The sequence below is a fragment of the Anser cygnoides genome, chromosome Z (genome assembly GCF_040182565.1).
Source record: "Anser cygnoides isolate HZ-2024a breed goose chromosome Z, Taihu_goose_T2T_genome, whole genome shotgun sequence".
NCBI lineage: Eukaryota > Metazoa > Chordata > Aves > Anseriformes > Anatidae > Anser > Anser cygnoides.
Genome location: NC_089912.1, coordinates 83,434,289 through 83,446,134, shown reverse-complemented (window position 1 = coordinate 83,446,134; position 11,846 = coordinate 83,434,289). Strand labels below are relative to the sequence as shown.

The 11,846-nt window shown below is 57.4% G+C and overlaps 1 long non-coding RNA gene across 1 annotated transcript; it reads right to left on the bottom strand.

The window, feature by feature from the left end:
* Positions 1–879: 879 nt before the first annotated feature.
* On the bottom strand, positions 880–2,588 carry LOC136789098 (uncharacterized). The gene is made up of 2 exons (XR_010827896.1): positions 2,303–2,588; positions 880–1,162 (listed from the first exon to the last, which is right to left on the bottom strand). It is a non-coding gene; the product is annotated as an uncharacterized lncRNA (long non-coding RNA).
* Between the last annotated feature and the right edge of the window lie 9,258 nt (positions 2,589–11,846).

Genomic DNA, 11,846 nt, shown 5'->3' with positions numbered 1-11,846 from the left:
AAGTCTGCAAGTATGTCAGCAGGGATGCCTGAGGGGTAGCCTTGCCTTCCATGCCTTAAAGCCACACTTAATACTGAAGATGCCAGGCCAAACTTGACCGAGATTCCACAACACCAAAGAGTGTGCAGCAACCTAACAAGAGGGCTCAAAGGCCCAGACTCAGCAGGGGCTCTTGCGATAGAAAACTTGCTAAAAAGAGACTCCAAAGCTGCCAGAGCAGCAGACTGTGGAGGACAGCTTGCTTGGCCCATGCACGGTGCCGTGCAGGCTCTTGTGCGTGCTCTCGGGGGGCTGCAGCTTCCCTCAGGACACATCGACCTGCTCCGGCGTGCTCTCTTCCATGGGTTGCGCTGCATTAAAAGTTTGTTTCTGGCGCCAGAACCAGCCCCTGCTCTTCCTCCTCCTCCTGCTCCTCCTCCTGTTCCTCCCCCTGCTCCCCCTCTTGCCCGGCCTGTCCCTCCAAACCCTTCCTCCCCCTCCTTACTCCCGCTCCGACTCTCACCTTAGCCTTTGCACAGCTGTTTCTCACACTTTTTCCTCCTCACTCCCCACTGCTGAGCGGCATGTTGCCCTTTTTGGCGGTCCTTTCCAAGCAACCTTTCTCCTAAGGCACCGCCTTCTTGGCTGCCAGGCTCTGCCCTCCCCTGCGGCAGTGCCGCTACAACCGGCTGTGTCAGCAGGCATGGGGCTGACACCGGCTTCTTCTCAGAGGCCACCAGCAGCCCCCGCTGCCAGGGCCTGGGCAAACACCCGGCACAGTTCTACAGAAACGTATATATTCCTATATGTGAGACCGTCCCGGTCTGGAAGCAGGCACCCAGTCAGAGGGAGGAATGAGGAGATGACAGGGGTTTGAAAACAAAGCTGGCTAAGCCAATCTCTCGTGCAGGTCCTTTGACTTTATTTTGATTTATGGCAAAACCGGCCTTCAGAAGGATTTGGACTATTTTCTTCCCTTTCTTGAAAATTTCCTCTGCCGTGTCACCCCACACAATGATGTCATCGATGTACTGCAGATGGTCAGGAGCTTCCCCCTGTTCCAGCGCAGACTGGATCAGTCCATGGCAAATGGTAGGGCTGTGTTTACACTCCTGGGGCAGCCGATTCCAGGTGTATTGGACACCCCTCCAAGTGAAAGCGAATTGTGGCCTGCATTCTGCTGCTAGAGGGATGGAGAAAAATGCATTAGCGATATCAGTTGTGGCATACCACTTGGCTGTCTTTGATTCCAGTTTGTACAGGAGTTCTAGCATGTCTGGCACTGCAGCACTCAGTGGTAGCGTGACTTCATTAAGGCCACAATAGCCCACTGTTAGTCTCCATCCCAAATCCAGGAGGGCCACTCAGCAGCATAGTGCTACTCTTCCCAAATGGCCCTTTCCCCGCCCTGCCATGCGGTGTATGCCCAGCGCCTCCAGCTGGTGGCCGGGAAGAACTTCAGGCTGCAGCCGTGGCACTGTGGAGCTGCACTAGAAGCACAAGCAGCATCTGCGCCTGATGCAGTGCTCGCGATCTCACTGCACAGGTGGTAGCAGGTGCTCCACAGCACATCACGCAGAAGCAAACGGGCCTGCAGCTGTAAATTTGGGGGGGGAAGGGGTTTAGCGGTCAGTTTTTGGGAGAGGGTGTTTGCGCATTTCAAGACAAGGTGGACTGTTCCTGCTCTTTGCAGGGAATGTGAGAGAACAAGTGGCCTGTGCATCGTGACGGTGCTTGTGGGGTTTGAAGTTCTGGCGAACTGGTGGCTCGTGCATGCTTCTGTAAATGTGCCTTCTTTGCTCAATGATCCAAGTCAGCTCCGAGTCCGCAAGTATGTCAGCAGGGATGTGTGAGGGGTAGCCTTGCCTTCCAGGCCTTAAAGCCACACTTAACACTGAACATGCCAGGCCAAACTTGCCCAAGCGTCCACAACATCAAAGAGCGTGCAGCAACGTAACAAGAGGGCTCAAAGGCCCAGACTCTGCAGGGGCTCTTGCAATGGGACACTTGCTGAAAAGAAACTCCAAAGCTGCCAGAGCAGCAGGCTGTGGAGGACAGCTTGCTTGGCCCATGCACGGTGCCGTGCAGGCTCTTGTGCGTGCTCTCGGGGGGCTGCAGCTTCCCTCAGGACACATCGACCTGCTCTGCCGTGCTCTCTTCCATGGGCTGCGCTGCATTAAAAGTTTGTTTCTGGCGCCAGAACCACCCCCTGCTCTTCCTCCTCCTCCTGCTCCTCCTTCTGTTCCTCCCCCTGCTCCCCCTCTTGCCCGGCCTGTCCCTCCAAACCCTTCCTCCCCCTCCTTACTCCCGCTCCGACTCTCACCTTAGCCTTTGCACAGCTGTTTCTCACACTTTTTCCTCCTCACTCCCCACTGCTGAGCGGCATGTTGCCCTTTTTGGCGGTCCTTTCCAAGCAACCTTTCTCCTAAGGCACCGCCTTCTTGGCTGCCAGGCTCTGCCCTCCCCTGCGGCAGTGCCGTTAGAACCGGCTGTGTCAGCAGGCATGGGGCTGACACCGGCTTCTTCTCAGAGGCCACCCGCAGCCCCCGCTGCCAGCACCTGGGCAAACACCCGGCACAGCTCTACAGAAACGTATATATTCCTACATGTGAGACCTTCCCGGTCTGGAAGCAGGCACCCAATCAGAGGGAGGAATGAGAAGATGACAGGGGTTTAAAAACAAAGCTGGCTAAGCCAATCAGGGAGCGGTACGAAAACAGGTGGGTTGGGTCCTTTCACAAAATGGCGGCTCCTCACTGTGGAATGCGGAACGCAACAAAATGGTGCCCGCCGCTGCGCGTGGCTGGGAGGGATTGCCTGTCCTGGCCCATCCCAAATCCAGGAGGGCCACTCAGCAGCATAGTGCTACTCTTCCCAAATGGCCCTTTCCCCGCCCTGCCATGCGGTGTATGCCCAGCGCCTCCAGCTGGTGGCCGGGAAGAACTTCAGGCTGCAGCCGTGGCACTGTGGAGCTGCACTAGAAGCACAAGCAGCATCTGCGCCTGATGCAGTGCTCGCGATCTCACTGCACAGGTGGTAGCAGGTGCTCCACAGCACATCACGCAGAAGCAAACGGGCCTGCAGCTGTAAATTTGGGGGGGGAAGGGGTTTAGCGGTCAGTTTTTGGGAGAGGGTGTTTGCGCATTTCAAGACAAGGTGGACTGTTCCTGCTCTTTGCAGGGAATGTGAGAGAACAAGTGGCCTGTGCATCGTGACGGTGCTTGTGGGGTTTGAAGTTCTGGCGAACTGATGGCTCGTGCATGCTTCTGTAAATGTGCCTTCTTTGCTCAATGATCCAAGTCAGCTACGAGTCCGCAAGTATGTCAGCAGGGATGTGTGAGGGGTAGCCTTGCCTTCCAGGCCTTAAAGCCACACTTAACACTGAACATGCCAGGCCAAACTTGCCCAAGCGTCCACAACATCAAAGAGCGTGCAGCAACGTAACAAGAGGGCTCAAAGGCCCAGACTCTGCAGGGGCTCTTGCGATGGGACACTTGCTGAAAAGAAACTCCAAAGCTGCCAGAGCAGCAGGCTGTGGAGGACAGCTTGCTTGGCCCATGCACGGTGCCGTGCAGGCTCTTGTGCGTGCTCTCGGGGGGCTGCAGCTTCCCTCAGGACACATCGACCTGCTCTGCCGTGCTCTCTTCCATGGGCTGCGCTGCATTAAAAGTTTGTTTCTGGCGCCAGAACCACCCCCTGCTCTTCCTCCTCCTCCTGCTCCTCCTCCTGTTCCTCCCCCTGCTCCCCCTCTTGCCCGGCCTGTCCCTCCAAACCCTTCCTCCCCCTCCTTACTCCCGCTCCGACTCTCACCTTAGCCTTTGCACAGCTGTTTCTCACACTTTTTCCTCCTCACTCCCCACTGCTGAGCGGCATGTTGCCCTTTTTGGCGGTCCTTTCCAAGCAACCTTTCTCCTAGGGCACCGCCTTCTTGGCTGCCAGGCTCTGCCCTCCCCTGCGGCAGTGCCGTTAGAACCGGCTGTGTCAGCAGGCATGGGGCTGACACCGGCTTCTTCTCAGAGGCCACCCGCAGCCCCCGCTGCCAGCACCTGGGCAAACACCCGGCACAGCTCTACAGAAACGTATATATTCCTACATGTGAGACCTTCCCGGTCTGGAAGCAGGCACCCAATCAGAGGGAGGAATGAGAAGATGACAGGGGTTTAAAAACAAAGCTGGCTAAGCCAATCAGGGAGCGGTACGAAAACAGGTGGGTTGGGTCCTTTCACAAAATGGCGGCTCCTCACTGTGGAATGCGGAACGCAACAAAATGGTGCCCGCCGCTGCGCGTGGCTGGGAGGGATTGCCTGTCCTGGCCCATCCCAAATCCAGGAGGGCCACTCAGCAGCATAGTGCTACTCTTCCCAAATGGCCCTTTCCCCGCCCTGCGATGCGGTGTATGCCCAGCGCCTCCAGCTGGTGGCCGGGAAGAACTTCAGGCTGCAGCCGTGGCACTGTGGAGCTGCACTAGAAGCACAAGCAGCATCTGCGCCTGATGCAGTGCTCGCGATCTCACTGCACAGGTGGTAGCAGGTGCTCCACAGCACATCACGCAGAAGCAAACGGGCCTGCAGCTGTAAATTTGGGGGTGGAAGGGGTTTAGCGGTCAGTTTTTGGGAGAGGGTGTTTGCGCATTTCAAGACAAGGTGGACTGTTCCTGCTCTTTGCAGGTTTGCAGGGAATGTGAGAGAACAAGTGGCCTGTGCATCGTGATGGTGCTTGTGGGGTTTGAAGTTCTGGCGAACTGGTGGCTCGTGCATGCTTCTGTAAATGTGCCTTCTTTGCTCAATGATCCAAGTCAGCTACGAGTCCGCAAGTATGTCAGCAGGGATGTGTGAGGGGTAGCCTTGCCTTCCAGGCCTTAAAGGCACACATAATACTGAAGATGCAGGGCCAAACTTGCCCAAGCGTCCACAGCATCAAAGAGCGTGCAGCAACGTAACAAGAGGGCTCAAAGGCCCAGACTCTGCAGGGGCTCTTGCGATGGGACACTTGCTGAAAAGAAACTCCAAAGCTGCCAGAGCAGCAGGCTGTGGAGGACAGCTTGCTTGGCCCATGCACGGTGCCGTGCAGGCTCTTGTGCGTGCTCTCGGGGGGCTGCAGCTTCCCTCAGGACACATCGACCTGCTCTGCCGTGCTCTCTTCCATGGGCTGCGCTGCATTAAAAGTTTGTTTCTGGCGCCAGAACCACCCCCTGCTCTTCCTCCTCCTCCTGCTCCTCCTCCTGTTCCTCCCCCTGCTCCCCCTCTTGCCCGGCCTGTCCCTCCAAACCCTTCCTCCCCCTCCTTACTCCCGCTCCGACTCTCACCTTAGCCTTTGCACAGCTGTTTCTCACACTTTTTCCTCCTCACTCCCCACTGCTGAGCGGCATGTTGCCCTTTTTGGCGGTCCTTTCCAAGCAACCTTTCTCCTAAGGCACCGCCTTCTTGGCTGCCAGGCTCTGCCCTCCCCTGCGGCAGTGCCGTTAGAACCGGCTGTGTCACCAGGCATGGGGCTGACACCGGCTTCTTCTCAGAGGCCACCCGCAGCCCCCGCTGCCAGCACCTGGGCAAACACCCGGCACAGCTCTACAGAAACGTATATATTCCTACATGTGAGACCTTCCCGGTCTGGAAGCAGGCACCCAATCAGAGGGAGGAATGAGAAGATGACAGGGGTTTAAAAACAAAGCTGGCTAAGCCAATCAGGGAGCGGTACGAAAACAGGTGGGTTGGGTCCTTTCACAAAATGGCGGCTCCTCACTGTGGAATGCGGAACGCAACAAAATGGTGCCCGCCGCTGCGCGTGGCTGGGAGGGATTGCCTGTCCTGGCCCATCCCAAATCCAGGAGGGCCACTCAGCAGCATAGTGCTACTCTTCCCAAATGGCCCTTTCCCCGCCCTGCCATGCGGTGTATGCCCAGCGCCTCCAGCTGGTGGCCGGGAAGAACTTCAGGCTGCAGCCGTGGCACTGTGGAGCTGCACTAGAAGCACAAGCAGCATCTGCGCCTGATGCAGTGCTCGCGATCTCACTGCACAGGTGGTAGCAGGTGCTCCACAGCACATCACGCAGAAGCAAACGGGCCTGCAGCTGTAAATTTGGGGGTGGAAGGGGTTTAGCGGTCAGTTTTTGGGAGAGGGTGTTTGCGCATTTCAAGACAAGGTGGACTGTTCCTGCTCTTTGCAGGGAATGTGAGAGAACAAGTGGCCTGTGCATCGTGACGGTGCTTGTGGGGTTTGAAATTCTGGCGAACTGGTGGCTCGTGCATGCTTCTGTAAATGTGCCTTCTTTGCTCAATGATCCAAGTCAGCTCCGAGTCCGCAAGTATGTCAGCAGGGATGTGTGAGGGGTAGCCTTGCCTTCCAGGCCTTAAAGGCACACATAATACTGAAGATGCAGGGCCAAACTTGCCCAAGCGTCCACAGCATCAAAGAGCGTGCAGCAACGTAACAAGAGGGCTCAAAGGCCCAGACTCTGCAGGGGCTCTTGCGATGGGACACTTGCTGAAAAGAAACTCCAAAGCTGCCAGAGCAGCAGGCTGTGGAGGACAGCTTGCTTGGCCCATGCACGGTGCCGTGCAGGCTCTTGTGCGTGCTCTCGGGGGGCTGCAGCTTCCCTCAGGACACATCGACCTGCTCTGCCGTGCTCTCTTCCATGGGCTGCGCTGCATTAAAAGTTTGTTTCTGGCGCCAGAACCAGCCCCTGCTCTTTCTCCTCCTCCTGCTCCTCCTCCTGTTCCTCCCCCTGCTCCCCCTCTTGCCCGGCCTGTCCCTCCAAACCCTTCCTCCCCCTCCTTACTCCCGCTCCGACTCTCACCTTAGCCTTTGCACAGCTGTTTCTCACACTTTTTCCTCCTCACTCCCCACTGCTGAGCGGCATGTTGCCCTTTTTGGCGGTCCTTTCCAAGCAACCTTTCTCCTAAGGCACCGCCTTCTTGGCTGCCAGGCTCTGCCCTCCCCTGCGGCAGTGCCGTTAGAACCGGCTGTGTCAGCAGGCATGGGGCTGACACCGGCTTCTTCTCAGAGGCCACCCGCAGCCCCCGCTGCCAGCACCTGGGCAAACACCCGGCACAGCTCTACAGAAACGTATATATTCCTACATGTGAGACCTTCCCGGTCTGGAAGCAGGCACCCAATCAGAGGGAGGAATGAGAAGATGACAGGGGTTTAAAAACAAAGCTGGCTAAGCCAATCAGGGAGCGGTACGAAAACAGGTGGGTTGGGTCCTTTCACAAAATGGCGGCTCCTCACTGTGGAATGCGGAACGCTACAAAATGGTGCCCGCCGCTGCGCGTGGCTGGGAGGGATTGCCTGTCCTGGCCCATCCCAAATCCAGGAGGGCCACTCAGCAGCATAGTGCTACTCTTCCCAAATGGCCCTTTCCCCGCCCTGCCATGCGGTGTATGCCCAGCGCCTCCAGCTGGTGGCCGGGAAGAACTTCAGGCTGCAGCCGTGGCACTGTGGAGCTGCACTAGAAGCACAAGCAGCATCTGCGCCTGATGCAGTGCTCGCGATCTCACTGCACAGGTGGTAGCAGGTGCTCCACAGCACATCACGCAGAAGCAAACGGGCCTGCAGCTGTAAATTTGGGGGTGGAAGGGGTTTAGCGGTCAGTTTTTGGGAGAGGGTGTTTGCGCATTTCAAGACAAGGTGGACTGTTCCTGCTCTTTGCAGGGAATGTGAGAGAACAAGTGGCCTGTGCATCGTGACGGTGCTTGTGGGGTTTGAAGTTCTGGCGAACTGATGGCTCGTGCATGCTTCTTTAAATGTGCCTTCTTTGCTCAATGATCCAAGTCAGCTCCGAGTCCGCAAGTATGTCAGCAGGGATGTGTGAGGGGTAGCCTTGCCTTCCAGGCCTTAAAGGCACACATAATACTGAAGATGCAGGGCCAAACTTGCCCAAGCGTCCACAGCATCAAAGAGCGTGCAGCAACGTAACAAGAGGGCTCAAAGGCCCAGACTCTGCAGGGGCTCTTGCGATGGGACACTTGCTGAAAAGAAACTCCAAAGCTGCCAGAGCAGCAGGCTGTGGAGGACAGCTTGCTTGGCCCATGCACGGTGCCGTGCAGGCTCTTGTGCGTGCTCTCGGGGGGCTGCAGCTTCCCTCAGGACACATCGACCTGCTCTGCCGTGCTCTCTTCCATGGGCTGCGCTGCATTAAAAGTTTGTTTCTGGCGCCAGAACCACCCCCTGCTCTTCCTCCTCCTCCTGCTCCTCCTCCTGTTCCTCCCCCTGCTCCCCCTCTTGCCCGTCCTGTCCCTCCAAACCCTTCCTCCCCCTCCTTACTCCCGCTCCGACTCTCACCTTAGCCTTTGCACAGCTGTTTCTCACACTTTTTCCTCCTCACTCCCCACTGCTGAGCGGCATGTTGCCCTTTTTGGCGGTCCTTTCCAAGCAACCTTTCTCCTAAGGCACCGCCTTCTTGGCTGCCAGGCTCTGCCCTCCCCTGCGGCAGTGCCGTTAGAACCGGCTGTGTCAGCAGGCATGGGGCTGACACCGGCTTCTTCTCAGAGGCCACCCGCAGCCCCCGCTGCCAGCACCTGGGCAAACACCCGGCACAGCTCTACAGAAACGTATATATTCCTACATGTGAGACCTTCCCGGTCTGGAAGCAGGCACCCAATCAGAGGGAGGAATGAGAAGATGACAGGGGTTTAAAAACAAAGCTGGCTAAGCCAATCAGGGAGCGGTACGAAAACAGGTGGGTTGGGTCCTTTCACAAAATGGCGGCTCCTCACTGTGGAATGCGGAACGCAACAAAATGGTGCCCGCCGCTGCGCGTGGCTGGGAGGGATTGCCTGTCCTGGCCCATCCCAAATCCAGGAGGGCCACTCAGCAGCATAGTGCTACTCTTCCCAAATGGCCCTTTCCCCGCCCTGCGATGCGGTGTATGCCCAGCGCCTCCAGCTGGTGGCCGGGAAGAGCTTCAGGCTGCAGCCGTGGCACTGTGGAGCTGCACTAGAAGCACAAGCAGCATCTGCGCCTGATGCAGTGCTCGCGATCTCACTGCACAGGTGGTAGCAGGTGCTCCACAGCACATCACGCAGAAGCAAACGGGCCTGCAGCTGTAAATTTGGGGGGGGAAGGGGTTTAGCGGTCAGTTTTTGGGAGAGGGTGTTTGCGCATTTCAAGACAAGGTAGACTGTTCCTGCTCTTTGCAGGGAATGTGAGAGAACAAGTGGCCTGTGCATCGTGACGGTGCTTGTGGGGTTTGAAGTTCTGGCGAACTGGTGGCTCGTGCATGCTTCTGTAAATGTGCCTTCTTTGCTCAATGATCCAAGTCAGCTACGAGTCCGCAAGTATGTCAGCAGGGATGTGTGAGGGGTAGCCTTGCCTTCCAGGCCTTAAAGCCACACATAATACTGAAGATGCAGGGCCAAACTTGCCCAAGCGTCCACAGCATCAAAGAGCGTGCAGCAACGTAACAAGAGGGCTCAAAGGCCCAGACTCTGCAGGGGCTCTTGCGATGGGACACTTGCTGAAAAGAAACTCCAAAGCTGCCAGAGCAGCAGGCTGTGGAGGACAGCTTGCTTGGCCCATGCACGGTGCCGTGCAGGCTCTTGTGCGTGCTCTCGGGGGGCTGCAGCTTCCCTCAGGACACATCGACCTGCTCTGCCGTGCTCTCTTCCATGGGCTGCGCTGCATTAAAAGTTTGTTTCTGGCGCCAGAACCAGCCCCTGCTCTTCCTCCTCCTCCTGCTCCTCCTCCTGTTCCTCCCCCTGCTCCCCCTCTTGCCCGGCCTGTCCCTCCAAACCCTTCCTCCCCCTCCTTACTCCCGCTCCGACTCTCACCTTAGCCTTTGCACAGCTGTTTCTCACACTTTTTCCTCCTCAATCCCCACTTCTGAGCGGCATGTTGCCCTTTTTGGCGGTCCTTTCCAAGCAACCTTTCTCCTAAGGCACCGCCTTCTTGGCTGCCAGGCTCTGCCCTCCCCTGCGGCAGTGCCGTTAGAACCGGCTGTGTCAGCAGGCATGGGGCTGACACCGGCTTCTTCTCAGAGGCCACCCGCAGCCCCCGCTGCCAGCACCTGGGCAAACACCCGGCACAGCTCTACAGAAACGTATATATTCCTACATGTGAGACCTTCCCGGTCTGGAAGCAGGCACCCAATCAGAGGGAGGAATGAGAAGATGACAGGGGTTTAAAAACAAAGCTGGCTAAGCCAATCAGGGAGCGGTACGAAAACAGGTGGGTTGGGTCCTTTCACAAAATGGCGGCTCCTCACTGTGGAATGCGGAACGCAACAAAATGGTGCCCGCCGCTGCGCGTGGCTGGGAGGGATTGCCTGTCCTGGCCCATCCCAAATCCAGGAGGGCCACTCAGCAGCATAGTGCTACTCTTCCCAAATGGCCCTTTCCCCGCCCTGCGATGCGGTGTATGCCCAGCGCCTCCAGCTGGTGGCCGGGAAGAGCTTCAGGCTGCAGCCGTGGCACTGTGGAGCTGCACTAGAAGCACAAGCAGCATCTGCGCCTGATGCAGTGCTCGCGATCTCACTGCACAGGTGGTAGCAGGTGCTCCACAGCACATCACGCAGAAGCAAACGGGCCTGCAGCTGTAAATTTGGGGGGGGAAGGGGTTTAGCGGTCAGTTTTTGGGAGAGGGTGTTTGCGCATTTCAAGACAAGGTAGACTGTTCCTGCTCTTTGCAGGGAATGTGAGAGAACAAGTGGCCTGTGCATCGTGACGGTGCTTGTGGGGTTTGAAGTTCTGGCGAACTGGTGGCTCGTGCATGCTTCTGTAAATGTGCCTTCTTTGCTCAATGATCCAAGTCAGCTACGAGTCCGCAAGTATGTCAGCAGGGATGTGTGAGGGGTAGCCTTGCCTTCCAGGCCTTAAAGCCACACATAATACTGAAGATGCAGGGCCAAACTTGCCCAAGCGTCCACAGCATCAAAGAGCGTGCAGCAACGTAACAAGAGGGCTCAAAGGCCCAGACTCTGCAGGGGCTCTTGCGATGGGACACTTGCTGAAAAGAAACTCCAAAGCTGCCAGAGCAGCAGGCTGTGGAGGACAGCTTGCTTGGCCCATGCACGGTGCCGTGCAGGCTCTTGTGCGTGCTCTCGGGGGGCTGCAGCTTCCCTCAGGACACATCGACCTGCTCTGCCGTGCTCTCTTCCATGGGCTGCGCTGCATTAAAAGTTTGTTTCTGGCGCCAGAACCAGCCCCTGCTCTTCCTCCTCCTCCTGCTCCTCCTCCTGTTCCTCCCCCTGCTCCCCCTCTTGCCCGGCCTGTCCCTCCAAACCCTTCCTCCCCCTCCTTACTCCCGCTCCGACTCTCACCTTAGCCTTTGCACAGCTGTTTCTCACACTTTTTCCTCCTCAATCCCCACTTCTGAGCGGCATGTTGCCCTTTTTGGCGGTCCTTTCCAAGCAACCTTTCTCCTAAGGCACCGCCTTCTTGGCTGCCAGGCTCTGCCCTCCCCTGCGGCAGTGCCGTTAGAACCGGCTGTGTCAGCAGGCATGGGGCTGACACCGGCTTCTTCTCAGAGGCCACCCGCAGCCCCCGCTGCCAGCACCTGGGCAAACACCCGGCACAGCTCTACAGAAACGTATATATTCCTACATGTGAGACCTTCCCGGTCTGGAAGCAGGCACCCAATCAGAGGGAGGAATGAGAAGATGACAGGGGTTTAAAAACAAAGCTGGCTAAGCCAATCAGGGAGCGGTACGAAAACAGGTGGGTTGGGTCCTTTCACAAAATGGCGGCTCCTCACTGTGGAATGCGGAACGCAACAAAATGGTGCCCGCCGCTGCGCGTGGCTGGGAGGGATTGCCTGTCCTGGCCCATCCCAAATCCAGGAGGGCCACTCAGCAGCATAGTGCTACTCTTCCCAAATGGCCCTTTCCCCGCCCTGCCATGCGGTGTATGCCCAGCGCCTCCAGCTGGTGGCCGG